The following is a 15,210-nucleotide window of genomic DNA, read 5'->3' as shown; positions in this document are numbered from 1 at the left end:
TCTTTGGACCCTGTGGAAAATGTCTGATTTAATTAAATGCTTAGATGTCAACCCTGTGGTTTATATGCAACTACTGCCATTCCTTCTGCACCACTGGTCTTCTCATCTTGCAGGGTCATGGGATTCCATGAAGCAATGATTATTTTCTTTATGTAAAAATAACAAATGGGAAAAATTGGCACATAAAGAAGAAGAATTAAGGAAAAAATATACAAAGAATATAGAAGAGAATTGAGACATTTGTCAACATTATTCTTTACTAGAAGACACATTCTATAAAGCAGTATGCCCTGCTTCTATATTATGTCCTTGCTGAAAGAAGGTTAGCTGACAATAACTTGACCTTTGTTACTTTTGTTATGTCTCCTAATTTCTTCTTTTATTAAATAAATAGAATCTGTTATCCACATACTCCTGAAGAGTAGGTGGAAAATAAACAAAATAAGTAACGAGGAGAATATCTTATTTTATGAGGAAAATATATTCTTTAATTCAGGCTTTCATTTTTATTACTCTAACTACTATCAAAAATTTCAATTTCTTTTGAAATAAAGCACAAATAAATCTAGTGTTAGTTTTTATTGACCTTATCAACCACATTTTTTTTTCCTACTCAATTCCGGATTACTGCATCTTGGAGATATCAGCTATTTGAAGTTAATGTTGTATGTTTGAGACGATTCAATTCTAAGCTATCTTGAATACTCACGTGGCAAATTTTCTTCTATTGACTTTTTTTGTCGTTTTTCTTATTTAGTATAATTTTTATAATCATGGAGAGAATAGAAAATAAACCAAATACCCAGAGTTGTTGGGCAAAATTTTACATACAGAAGAATGCCTGTCAATATCTAGCTGCTTCATTCTTTCTAGGGTCTTGGTCCACGCAAAGTCAATGAGTCAGCAGTGGCTTTGACTTCAAGGTTGCTGGATTTATCTCCATATAATCTATGACAGTAAGAGGTTTGTTCCTTCCATCCCTTTTAAAAGTTTAAAATATTGCTACACATATACAGATATCTGGGTATTTTCATTGAGCTTATAGTCCTTCAATGCCTCCATCTCATCATCTAACTAAAATACATTTGTTTTCACTTTGCACACTAAGAAATGCCCAATGCAAAAATAAAGAAAGCTACTGGTACTTTGTGAAGAATATGAACACCTCACAGCTACTCTTTTCTTCCCTGTGCTCCTCCTATTTAATTTCTAAGAGGACCTAGGTACCACTATCCTTAAGTGAGTTTAGTCCTGTTCTGGTTTCACTGTCCTTGAATAGTATCTCTATATATGCTGAGTGATGGTGGAGAATAATGTAGTAATCACAAAAAAACAATGTCTGATTGATGCTTTAAGCATTCCCAGGTGACACAATCTCCACAGGGTTAAGAACCACAGAATTTTACACTCAGATAAGACTTTTGGCCTTCTTAATATCCCACACACTACAGATACTCCCAAATAATTGTTGTTGATTGAATGACTTATTTAAAAGGTCCTAAAATAGTAATATCAATAAAAATGGTAATATTTGTCCCCATGACAGGATTTTAATAGATTTGATTTAATTTTCTTAAATGTCCTCTTCAAACTATGTTATGGAAGCAACTTCATATTCTGCCTAATTCTAAGTTAGGTATAAATTCTGTTTTGTGATATCTTTAACAGAAAGTAGTACCTTTCACAACACAATCTCACAGCAATTATTTATCAATGCATAAACATATTGATAGAAGATAGATATATTTGGTGAGATTTATTCTTGATGAACCCATTTTGAATTTTTTTTAACGTTTATTTATTTTTGAGACAGAGAGAGACAGAGCATGAACAGGGGAGGGGCAGAGACACAGGGAGACACAGCATCTGAAACAGGCTCCAGGCTCTGAGCTGTCAGCACAGAGCCCGACATGGGGCTCGAACCCACAGACCGTGATATCATGACCTGAGCCGAAGTCGGACGCTCAACCGACCACGCCACCCAGGCGCCCCATTGATGAACCCATTTTGGATTGATGTTAGTATTTTCATTTTTAGCATTTCTAATTTGTGTCTTATTCATTTATAGTTCACAGAACTCAAGAAATTGTTACAATATCTATCCATTCCTTACACCTATCTCCATGAGTTTTCACAATCTGAATCCAAGAATGTTTATAGAATGCAGTCTGTGATTTATTTCATTATCTTGGAATGAAATTCATCCAGGCCTGGTGACCTAACTCATGTAAAGCAGTCAAAAAAATATGAGGGTCAAAGAAGTGACCAAAGCAGGAAGCTTTTATGTATTTTAGACAAAGAAATAGTGAATTTGTGAAGAATTGACAAGACAAAGAAGTTTAGACTTGACATAGCAGATCAATGAAGTAACAAGGTTTATTTATTTAACCTTCTCATCCCTGAATTCCCTGTCTCTGTCAATAAGATGCCTTCTACCATCCAGATGCCGGGAGGGAGCCCTTCACATAGGGAATTGAAGAGGGTCAGAGTATTGTTCTGGCACAGGCTGGTTTTTTAGTAATTTGATTAAAAATAATTAATATCCCAAAGTGGGATATTTTGGGGTGGCTCACCCTGAACACCATCATTTTTTGTGCCTCAGATTCTTCATCTGGAAAATTTTAGGATAAAACAAATATAAGATAAAAACAATACTACCTTGTATTATTTGATAATAAATGTAAAACACTTACAGAAGTCCACATTTAGTGATTAAGCAAGTCAGGGCTGTCCTGAGACACTCAGGCTGACAATACCCATCCCAAAGACCCCACAGGCTGCCCGAGGTTTCAGTGGGCCTACATTACAGTTCAACTTCTTCCTCTGCCCAGTTCTCTTCCTCCCTCTTCCTTTCCCAAATGTCGATCCCTAATAAACAATTTGAAACCCAGACCCCATCTCAGCATCGAAAGACCATCAGATGTTCCCAGAGAACTCAGAATGCAACACCAGCTCATCAGAAAACTCCCAGAAGTTTCTTCCAGCCATTTTCCATTACATTCCTCATTGATGTAGTTCATGGTTGAAGAGTTTGATTTTCATACTCTCCCAGCATAATTTTAAGTCAAATTTATACTTTGGTCTAAGTTCATGAAGTTATCCAAGTTCTTATTTCAAAATTTTACTTATATGAATCCTTAGGTTTTTAAGAAACAGTATCTATTTTCCCATAAACTAATATATGTTGATAACTTAGAAAAATTTTTAAGTACAAGGAAATCATCATTGTCGCAACATTAGAGTCAAGCTACAGGATCTTATTTGTAAGTCATTGTTCTCATTTAACATAATGGAAACATAGTCCAGTGCCATACATTTATGTAAGTAGTGCATCAATATGCTTTTATGACTAATAATAATTGCTAACATATACCAAGAGCTTATGTACCAGGTACTCTTCTAGGCTATTTCGCCTCATTTATTTTGTCTCCCTTATGTCTCTTTTTGCATATCCAACAAGACTATAAGGTACTATTATTTCTTCATTTTAGGGATAAGGAGAGTGATACCCGGAGAACTAGGCGAATTTGCCAAAAATCACAAAGCATGCAAGTGGCAGAACTGGGATTCAAACCTAGCTACGTGACTCAGTCTGTGTTCTTTTAAACTTAAAAACCTACCACCTTTTTTTTTTTTTCTTGCACTGTTAGGTAAGGGAACTGTCTAAAATCTAGGACTTATTCAACATCTTTACTTTCATATTTTCTGTGATACCACCAGCTCTGCTTTATGTACCACAGGTTACATACAGAAAGGCTTAAGTCAGAGCCTCAATCTTAAAAGTGATCTATGTAGAAAGAAAGATTAGAATAGGTGGTGTGAATATATGAGAGCAAAATAAGTGCTATCAGGGGGTAGAGCAAATAGCAGTTCGAGAAAAAGGGGGGCGGATTCCAAATGGTTCTTGAGAAGGGAGAATTAAATTTCAAGAATGGTTATCTGTAAAAAGAGCTTTCCAGACTGAGGTAAGTATGACAAGCAAAGACATGTGAACACACTGGGCAAGCTTGAAGGATGATGGAGAAACCCACCAAGACACTAGATCTATTTCATCTTACTGAACTGATTCTTTCCTGACCAACTGCATGAAATCTGAGTATTTATAAATGAAGTCACCTTTCAAAGTGCTGGGGCACTAACTAAATGAAATCAGTTAACCTCAAGTAAAGCTAAGGATTCCTTTATAGAGTATAAAACCATACCTTTTCTTTTAAAAAAAAAATCTAACTTGTAATTCTATTTTTATATTTAGATATAAATCAATGGGATCTGCCCTCTTTTGTTTTATGTAGTATTCTTCATAATTCGTGGTTCTGTTTCTACTTTTTATTTTTGTAGCGCTTTCTTGTTATTTTTTCGTTGTATTTCTCATGTTTCCTTTTCTAAGCCTGAAAATACTGCATACCAACAAAATAGACACAAAAAATATTCTAAAAAATGATTTAAAATCAAATTTATTTTTCTGTAATTTGATTTATAGGTAATGCTAGAAAATGAATTGGGCAACATTTTAAAATAACTCCTAATTACTAACAGATGAAAATGTATTGGCTAAGTTTAGGCATGGAATTCAGGCAGCTGATTATGTTGGAAATGCCATTGCATGCTTACATAGGTGGATACACCCCCTCTCTCTAAACTGGCCCACCCAGTGCTTCAGTGTTCACATTTGTCAGTCTCCATAGGCCTATGTACTTATGTAGTGCTGGCTGAAAGTATTACAGGGTAAAATTATCTTAATACTTAAGAGTTTTAAACCTTCAAGTCTTCATGCTTTAAAAGATATTAACATTGTATCTTTGAAAGGTATTATTCTACTTTGTAAACTGTTGTTTTCGTGTTTTTCTTTTTTTTATATATATATGAAATTTATTGACAAATTGGTTTCCATCCCCAAAGGCAAGGGAATTAAAAGCAAAAGTGAATTACTGGGACCTTATGAAGATAAAAAGCTTCTGCACAGCAAAGGAAACAACCAACAAAACTAAAAGGCAACCAACGGAATGGGAAAAGATATTTGCAAATGACATATCGGACAAAGGGCTAGTATCTAAAATCTATAAAGAGCTCACCAAACTCCACACCCGAAAAACAAATAACCCAGTGAAGAAATGGGCAGAAAACATGAATAGACACTTCTCTAAAGAAGACATCCAGATGGCCAATAGGCACATGAAAAGATGTTCAGCGTCGCTCCTTATCAGGGAAATACAAATCAAAACCACACTCAGGTATCACCTCACGCCAGTCAGAGTGGCCAAAATGAACAAATCAGGAGACTATAGATGCTGGCGAGGATGTGGAGAAACGGGAACCCTCTTGCACTGTTGGTGGGAATGCAAATTGGTGCAGCCGCTCTGGAAAGCAGTGTGGAGGTTCCTCAGAAAATTAAAAATAGACCTACCCTATGACCCAGCAATAGCACTGCTAGGAATTTACCCAAGGGATACAGGAGTACTGATGCATAGGGGCACTTGTACCCCAATGTTCATAGCAGCACTGTCAACAATAGCCAAATTATGGAAAGAGCCTAAATGTCCATCAACTGATGAATGGATAAAGAAATTGTGATTTATATACACAATGGAATACTACGTGGCAATGAGAAAAAATGAAATATGGCCTTTTGTAGCAACGTGGATGGAACTGGAGAGTGTGATGCTAAGTGAAATAAGCCATACAGAGAAAGACAGATACCATATGGTTTCACTCTTATGTGGATCCTGAGAAACTTAACAGGAACCCATGGGGGAGGGGAAGGAAAAAAAAAAAAAAAAAAAAAGGACGTTAGAGTGGGAGAGAGCCAAAGCATAAGAGACTGTTAAAAACTGAGAACAAACTGAGGGTTGATGGGGGGTGGGAGGGAGGGGAGGGTGGGTGATGGGTATTGAGGAGGGCACCTTTTGGGATGAGCACTGGGTGTTGTATGGAAACCAATTTGTCAATAAATTTCATATATATAAAAAAAAAATAAAAAAATAAAAAGAAAGAACTCATGCAAATAAGAGGTCTTGACCCTAAAGTTTTAATAGCTTCACAGAAATTCTACTTTTTTTTTTAATGTTTATTTATTTTGAGAGAGAGAGAGACAGCATGAGCAAGAGAGGGGCAAAGAGAGAGGGAGATACAGAATCTGAAGCAGGCTCCAGGCTCCAAGCTGTCAGCTCAGAGCCCGACACAGGGCTCAAACCCACAAGCGATATCATTACTTGAACCGAAGTCGGATGCTCAACCGACTAAGCCATCCAGGTGCCCCTGAAATTCTACTTCTGATGCCAAAGGAACGTGAAGAGGCTTGAGGAAACTCTACTGTCATCTTCAGCTTATTAGCTAGAATGAATAACTCTCAGTCAAGATGGCAACGTTTTTGAAAGGAAGCTGGAGAATATAAGGGAGAGTGGATAGGCATGAGAGGGAGCTCTTATAAGGTTTATTCTCCATAGCGTACTGGAATCAGCTCATACAGGTTCACAAGAGCCAATTGGTAAATTTTTAGGAATATTGTGACAGGGTTGATGTCACATTGGTAGTTTGAAATCTACCATGATGGGAATATTTATAACTTGAAAATGGCAAATGCTATAATTCAGGGATTCTTCCTCCTAAAGAGTCAGCTATTAGTATTAGTACATCGCTAATTTTATAAGAACTCAAAATCTACAAAATTACTAAGTGGAAATTATGACAGAATTTAGGGAAATAAAACTGTAGTCTGTTATACCAATAGGAATCTCATTCCAGAGAAAGCTTTTCCAGAAACTTAAAAATGAAAGGCAAGATACAAGAAAGATAGTGGAATAGGAAAACCCTAAGCTCACGTTGTCCCATGGGTACAACTAGATAACACCTACATCAGTATAAAAAAAAAGCCAGAAAATAATCTTAAGTCTGGCAGAACAGACTCTCCATAGCTAAATGGAGAGGAAAAGCCATGTTGAAGAGGATAGGAAGAGCAGAGACTAAACAGACCTGTGGGACCGTCTGTGGGAGGGAGGAATGCTGCAGGCTCAGAGGCGGGAAACAAACAGATCCTCACTCCAGGCACCCCAGGCACAGGGAACTTGCACAGAGAAGACAAATTCCCATAACATTCGGCTTTGAAAATCAGAGGGGCATAATTTCACAAATTCTTAAAATCAACACTGCTTAACACCTGAAACTTTAAGGAGGGTGAAAGGAAACTGAGTCCCCACCCTTAAAAAGACAGCGCAATAAAGAGCCCTGTACAGATAGAGCATAGAAGCAGCCATTTTAAAAATGTATGGCGTAACTAGGAGGGAGATATGTTTACTAATCTCAGAGCATGTGCTGGAGGGGCAGAAATCCTTAGGAGACTTTTCCAAAAACAAAAGAGTTGGTAAATTCCATTTCCCTCCCCTGCTCCTCAGCCTAGACACACGGACACCTGTGAGAAGGGTTATAGCATCAGCACTCTACACCATGCTAACAGCATGCCCTGCCCACATATTCTCCTGACAACCCACCTCCTCCAGCATACCCTTGGCCAGAGCCCATTCAAACAAAGTAGTACCACACACAAGCTTGGCAAAGTGCAAGCAGCCCCAACTGGGACCAGCACCATGCCAAAGTGACTCCTGCCCCAGGAGAGGAGAAGACAACCACACACAACAATCTGACTGCAGCTTTAGCAGTGGGCTGGGGACTGACATCTGATTGCAAGCCCCACCCATCAATGAAATCTTCTCAGAGGACAACACAGGGAAAGCACCCTGCTGTTCATTGCTACATCTCTAGCAAATGCGTGGTCTGTCTCAACCCAAGCCCAAGGCACCCCCACACTGTCCCACTAACAACACGAGGACCAAACACTATTGACAAAAGGCAAAGTGAGCCATCGCAGGTGAATGGACTGAAGGCAAATGTGGCTCAACCATAAGAGTAGGGTGCATACAACACACATATGAGACACCCCTGAAGCCCAGGTTCTGGTGAACAGAGGATATTGTACTACAGGTCACTATAGGACCTCTTCCTCATAAGGCCACCACTTTCAAGAGCAGAAGATGTAGCTGACTATCCTAACACATAGGAACAGACACAGAGAGTTAGGCAAAATGAGCAGAAGGAGAAATATGTCCCAAATGAAAGAACAGGGCAATATCACAGCAAGAGAGCTAAACAAAATGAAGGTAAGCAGTATGCCTGATAGAGAATTTAAGGTAATGGTCATAATGATACTCACTGGTCTTGAGCAAAGAATGGAGGACTTTAGTAAGATCATTGCAGAGTTAAAAAAAAAAAAAAAAAAAGGAAAAATAATCAATCAGAGATGAAGAACACAACTACTGAAATTAAAAATACACCAGATTGAATAAATAGATGACTAGAGGAAGCAGAAAAATGGATCATCAGCCTGAAGGACACAGTAATGGAAAGCAATCAAGTTGAACAGGAGAAAGGATAAAGAATAATAAAAAATGAAAATAGAATAAGGGATCTCAGCAACAACATCAAGAGTTATAACATTTGCATTATAGGGTTCCTAGAAGAAAAAGAGAGAAAAGGGGGCAGAAAATGTATTTGAAGAAATACTTGCTGAATCTGAGGAAGGAAAGAGAAATCCAGATCCAGGAGAGACAGAAAGCTCCCAACAAAATCAATCAAAGGAGGTCACACCAAGATGCATAATAATTAAAATGAGAAGAAGTAGTGATAAAGAGAGAATTTTAAAAGCTACAAGAGGTGCACCTGGGTGGCTCAGTCAGTTAAGCATCAGATCATGATCTGGCAGTCCATGAGTTCAAGACCCATGTCAGGCTCTGTGCTGACATCTCAGAGCCTGAAGCCTGCTTCAGATTCTGTGTCTCCCTCTCTCTCTGCCCCTTCCCTGATCACACTGTGTCTCTGTCTCTGTCTGTCAAAAATAAATAAACATTAAAACATTAAAAAAAAAAAGCAACAAGAGACAAGAAAACAGTTACCTACAAGGGAAACCCCATATGGCTATCAGCTAGCTGATTTTTTAGCAGAAACTATTCAGACCAGAAGGGAGTGGCATGATATATTCAAAGAGCTGAAAGGAAAAAAACCTGCAGCCAGGAATACTCTACCTAGAAAGATTATCATTCAGAATGGAACGAGAGATAAGGAGTATCCAAGACAAACAAAACTAAAAAGTTCATGACTATTAAACCAGCCCTACAAGAAAGGTTAAAGCAGACTCTGTGAGTGGAAAATAAAGTCCATAAGCAGGAGGAAGAAAAGTAAGAAGCACAAAAGCAGTAAAATTAAGTATATCTATAAAAATGAGTCAAGATATTCCAAACTAGAAGATGTAGAGTATGACATCATATACCTAAAATGTGGGATGGAGGGGAGAATAGTAAAGAATGGGTTCAAATTTAAGCAACCGTCAACTTAGTGTAGACTGCTATGTGCAGAAGATGGTATATACAAACCTAATGGTGGTTGCAAATTTGTGGTTACAAATCAAAAACTGGTAATAGGTATGCAAAAATAAAGAGAAAGGAATCCAAGAATATCATTAAAGAAACAAAACTAGAAGAAGAGAGCAATAGAATAAATGAACAGAGAAGAAAATAACCATAAAAGAAGTAACAAATAGACAATAAGTGCATATCTATCAATAGTTACTGTGAATATAAATGGACCAAACACCCCCATCAAAAGACAGGATGACTGAATGGATAAAAAATCAAGACCCATCTATATGCTGCCCTCAAGAGACTAATTTCAGACCTAAAGACACATTCAGATTGAAAGTGAAGGAATGGGAAAGAATTTATCATGCAAATGGCAGTGAAAAAAAAAGCTGGATAACCAATATTTATATTGGACAAAACAGGCTTTAAAATAAAGACTATAACAAGAAACAAAGAAGGACACTATATAATCATAAAGGCAGGAATCCAACAAGGAGATATAACAATTGTACATATTTGTGTACCCAACATGTAAACCCCCAGATACATAAAGCAGCTAATAACAAACATAAAAGAAGTAATTGATAATAATACAATAATAATAGAGGAACTTAACACTCCATTTACATCAACGGACAGATCATCCAAACAGAAAATCAACAAGGAAACAATGGCTTCGAATGACACATTGGACCAGATGGATCAAAACAGATATATTCAGAGCATTCCATCCTAAAAAAGGAAAATACACATTCTTTACAAGTGAATATGAAACATTCTCCAGAATAAATTACATATGAGGCCACAAAACTAGTGTCAACAAATTCGAAAATATTGAAGTCATACCAGGCATCTTTCCTGACCACAATGCTATGACACTAGAAATCAATCAAAAGGAAAAAAAAAAAACTGGAAAGAACACAAAAACATAGAAGTTAACTAATATGCTTCTAACAATGTATGAGTCAATCAAGAAATCAAAATGGAAACTAAAATATACGTGGACACAAATGAAAATGAGAACACAATGGTCCAAAATCTTTGGGATACAGCAAAAGCTATTCTCAGAGGGAAGTTTGTTTATAGGAACGCAAACATACCTCAAAAAGCAAGAAAAATCTCAAACAACCGAACCTTACACCTAAAAGAGCTAGAAAAAGAACAAACAAAACCCAAATCAGTGGAAGGAAGGAAATAAAGAAGATTAGAGTAGAAACAAATGAAAAAGAAACTAAAAACAAACAAACAAAAACAAAAAAGACAAAATCCCACACTGGAACAGATTAATGAAACCAGGAACGGATACTTCAAAAAGATCAACAAAATTGTTAAAACTTTAGCCAACTTCATTAAAAAAAGAAGGAAAGAAAGAAAAAAAGCACAAACAACAAGAAAAAGGAAAAAAGAAAGAGGAATCAAATAAAAATCAGAGCTGGAACAAGAGAAATAACAACTGACACCACAGAAATACAAAGGATTATAAGAGAATATTATGAAAATTATATGCCAAAAAAATTGGACAACTAGAATAAATTGACAAATTACTAGAAACATATAACTTCCCAAAACTGAATCAGGAAGGAATAGAAAATTGGAACAGACTAACAATGACATTGAATCAGTAATCAAAAGACTCCCAACAAACAAAAGTCCAGGACAAAGTAGCTTCACAGGTGAAATCTACAAAACATTTAAAGAGTTAATACCTATTCTTCTCAAACTATTCCAAAAAAATAGAAGAGGAAAGAAAAGTTCCAAATTCATTCAATAAGGCTAGAATTACTCTGATACCAAAACCAGATAAAGACACTACAAAAAAAAAGAACTACAGGCCAGTATCTCTGATGAACATAGATGCAAAAATCCTCAACAAAACAGTAGCAAACCAAATCCAAATTCAAATCCAACAATAGATTAAATTTACCACAATCAAGTGGGACTTATCCCTGGGATACAAGGATGGTTCAATATTCACAAATTAATCAATGTGATATATCATATTAAGAGAAAGGATAAAAAACGTATGATCATTTCAATAGATACAGAAAAAGCATTTGACATAGTACAATACCCATTCATTATAAAAACTCTCAACAAAGTAGGTTTAGAGGGAACATACCTCAACATTATAAAGGCCACATATGAAAACCCCAGAGTTAATATCGTACTCAATTATGAAAAACTGAAATCTTTTCCCCTAAGATTATGAATAAGACAAGGAGGCCACTCTTGGGGTGCCTAAATGGCTCAGTCATTTAAGCATCCAACTCAATTTTGGCTCAGGTCATGATCTCATGATTTGTGGGATTGAGCCCAGGTCAGACTCTGTGCTAACGGCAGGAGTCTGCTTGGGATTCTCTCTCCCAGCTGTCTCTGCCTCTCCCCTGTTCTCCCACTCTCTCTCTCTCTCTCTCTCTCAAGATAAATAAATAAAAATTCTAAAAAAGGATGTCTATTCTCACCACTTTTATTCAACATAGTACTGGAAGTCTTAGTTAGAGCAAATGGACAAGAACAAGAAATAAAAGTCATCCAAACTGGTAAGGAAGAAGTGAAATTTGCAGATCACATGGGACCATATATAGAAAATCCTAAAGGCTCCACCAAAAACACCTAGAATGGTAAATGAATTCAAAGGTCACAGAATACAAAATCAGTGTACAGAAATCTGTTGCATTTTTATACACTAATAATGAAGTGGCAGAAAGAGAAATTAAGGAAACATTCCCATTTATAATTGTACCAAAAATAATAAATACCTTAACCAAGGAGGTGAAAGACCTGTACTCTGAAACATATAAAACATTGATGAAAAGAATTTGAGGATGACACAAATGGAAAGATATTCCATGTACATGGATTGGAAGAACAAATAATGTTAAAATGTCTATACTACCCAATGCAATCTACAGATTAATGCAATTCCTATAAAAATATCAGTAGCATTTTTCACAAGACTAGAATAAATAATCCTAAAAATTTTATGGAACCATTAAAGACCCCAAATAGCCAAAGTGATCTTGAAAAAGAAAAACAAAGCTAGAGGTATCACAATTCCAGATTTCAAGTTATACTACAGAGCTGCAGTGATCAAAACAGTATGGCACTGGCACAAAAATAGACACATAGATCAATAGAACTCAACAGAGTCCAGAAATAAACCAATGATTATATAGCAATTAATCTTCAATAAAGTAGGTGAGAAAATGAAATAGGAAAAAGGCAGTCTCTTCAACAAATGGTGTTGGGAAAACAAGACAGCTACATGCAAAAAGAATGATACTGGACCACTTTTTACACCATACACAAAAATAAACTCAACGTGGATTAAAACTTAAATAACATTTTTCTAGATGTGTTACCTGACACAAGGAAAACAAAAGCAAGATTAAACTATTGGAACTACATCAAGATAAAAACTTCTGCACAGGAAAGGAAACAATCAATACAACTAAACTATAACCTACTGGATGGGAGAAGATATTTGCAAATGACACTTCTGATAAAGGGTTAGTATCCAAACTATATAAAGAACTTATACAACTCGACATCAAAAAAAAATCAAATAGTCCAATTAAAAAATGGGCAGATGTGAACAGACATTTCCTCAAAGAAAACATACAGATGGCCAACAGATACATAAAAAGATGCTCAACATCACTCATCATCAGGGAAATGAAAAATCAAAACCACAATCAAGTACCATTTCACATCTGTCAGAATGGCTAAAATCAAAAACACAAGAAACAAGTATTGACAAGGGTACGGAGAAAAAGGAACCCTCTTGCACTGTTGGTGAGAATGTAAACTGGTGCAGCCACTGTGGGAGACAGTACAGAATTTTCCCCAAAAAGTTAAAAACAGAACTACCTCATGATTCAGCAAAGCACTAGTGGGTATTTATCCAAAGAATATGAAAATACTAAATTGAAAAGATATATGCAACCTTGTGTTTATTGCAGCATTATTTACAATAGCCAAATATGGAAGTAAACAAAGTGCCCATCTATCAATCAATGGATAAAGAGGATGTGGTATATATATACAATGGAATATCACTCAGTCATAAAAAATAATGAAATCTTAACCATTTGCAGCAACATGGATGGACCTAGAGGGTGTAATGCTAAGTTAAATACATTAGTCAGAGAAAGACAAATACCATATGATTTCATTCATATGTGGAATTTAAGAAACATAACAAATGAACAAACTAAAAAAAAAGAGACAAACCAAAAAAAACAGCCTCTTAACTATGGAGAACTTACTAATGTTTACCAGAGGGATGTAGGGGCAGGAATGGGTGAAATAGGTGAAAGGTTTAAGAGTACACTTATCATGAGGAGCACTGAGTAATGTATAGAATTGTTGAATCACTATATTGTACATCTGAAACTAATACAACACTATGCTGTATGTTAACTGTACTGGAATATAGTATGTTAACTATACTGGAATTAAAATTTTTAAAAAGGCAAGAATAGAAGCACACAAATTAAACACTTTCCTCCCACTCAAGATCCATCATCAGTCTGGGTGATTGTCCATATGGATGACCATCTACCTTCTTAGATCCTATATGCCTAACCTTTTCACATTAGGAATCTTTAATTCTTCTCCACTTTTATGACAACATTTTAGACCTTCTCATCATCTATAGATTTTCTATCTCTGAAGTCCATATTTCAAACATCCAAGACTCTAAACACCCATCACTTACTCACTCTTTGAACAATACTGATTTCATATCCATATGCCAGGCATTATTATAGATATTAGGGATAAAAGTGATGAACAAGAAAAATAAAAAATAAACCAACAGGTAAGAAGATAGTTTCTGATAATGATAAGTGCTAGAAAAAATGTAGAAGGGTGATGAGGGTACTAGTTTATCTTGGTTGTTTAGACAAAGCCTCTCTGGGAATTTGTATCAGTGGGGTTATAAGAAGTAGGAGAACATACAATGAGGAGAGAGGAAAGCTAGCTAGGTAGAGAAAATCACACGTTCAGAGGCCCTGTATTGGAAAAATCTTAACAGTTTCCAGAACAAAAATGGAAAAAGGATAGTATGGAGAAATAAAGAAAAAAAAGGAGGAAATCGTACAAGGTGATGGTAGGGAACTAAGCAGAGATTTGTAAGATATGGTAATTTTTTAGATTTTATTCTAAATACGACGAAAGCCCCTTGTTGTAGAATGTTAAACTGGAGAACAACGTAATCTGTTGGTTTTTTTACTTTAAAATGTTTACTGTGCTGTATGAAAGTTGTAAAGAGGAGTAAGACTAGAATTAGGAAAGCAATGAGAAAATCTTTATAAGTGTCCAGGCAGGTATAAAGATGTCTGAAACTGTGGCGCAGGTGGTGAAGATGGAAGAAGATAGGTAGACGGATTTGCGAGTTAATTTAGAAGTATAATGAAAAGTAGACCCAGATTTGCTCTTGGATTGCATACTATATAGAAAAGAGGGGATCCAGAAATGGCTCTTCAATTATTCTTAAATAGCTGGATGAATAGAGGTGCTTTGTTTTAAGATGAAAAGGATTAGGAGCTGGAGTGGAGGATTGGGGAGTAAATCAAGGGTACCATTTTGAGTATGCTAAATTTGAGCTAACTTTTTCAAATGGAGATAAATGTTAACTACACAGTTGGCTATGTAAGATTGAAGTTTAGTTAATCAAAACTGAGCAGTTACTGTGTCCAATGTTTGAGCCAGAAATGGCTGAAAAATGGATTTTTAGCTTGGGGGAATAGGGCATGGTACCTGAATGATTACCAACCAAGTAGGAGAAATGGTAGACTTGCTA

General features: G+C 36.2%; 1 long non-coding RNA gene across 1 annotated transcript; it reads left to right on the top strand.

Annotated features, from left to right (window-relative positions):
• Positions 1-911: 911 nt before the first annotated feature.
• On the top strand, positions 912-10,085 carry LOC115513413. Its single transcript, XR_003968682.1, has 3 exons — positions 912-923; positions 3,985-3,988; positions 9,841-10,085. It is a non-coding gene; the product is annotated as an uncharacterized LOC115513413 (long non-coding RNA).
• The last annotated feature ends 5,125 nt before the right edge of the window (positions 10,086-15,210 follow it).

This window comes from Lynx canadensis, chromosome B2 (genome assembly GCF_007474595.2).
Source record: "Lynx canadensis isolate LIC74 chromosome B2, mLynCan4.pri.v2, whole genome shotgun sequence".
NCBI classification, from domain to species: Eukaryota; Metazoa; Chordata; class Mammalia; order Carnivora; family Felidae; genus Lynx; species Lynx canadensis.
Note: the sequence above shows the minus strand (reverse complement) of the source record. Positions and strands in the feature narration are given on the sequence as shown.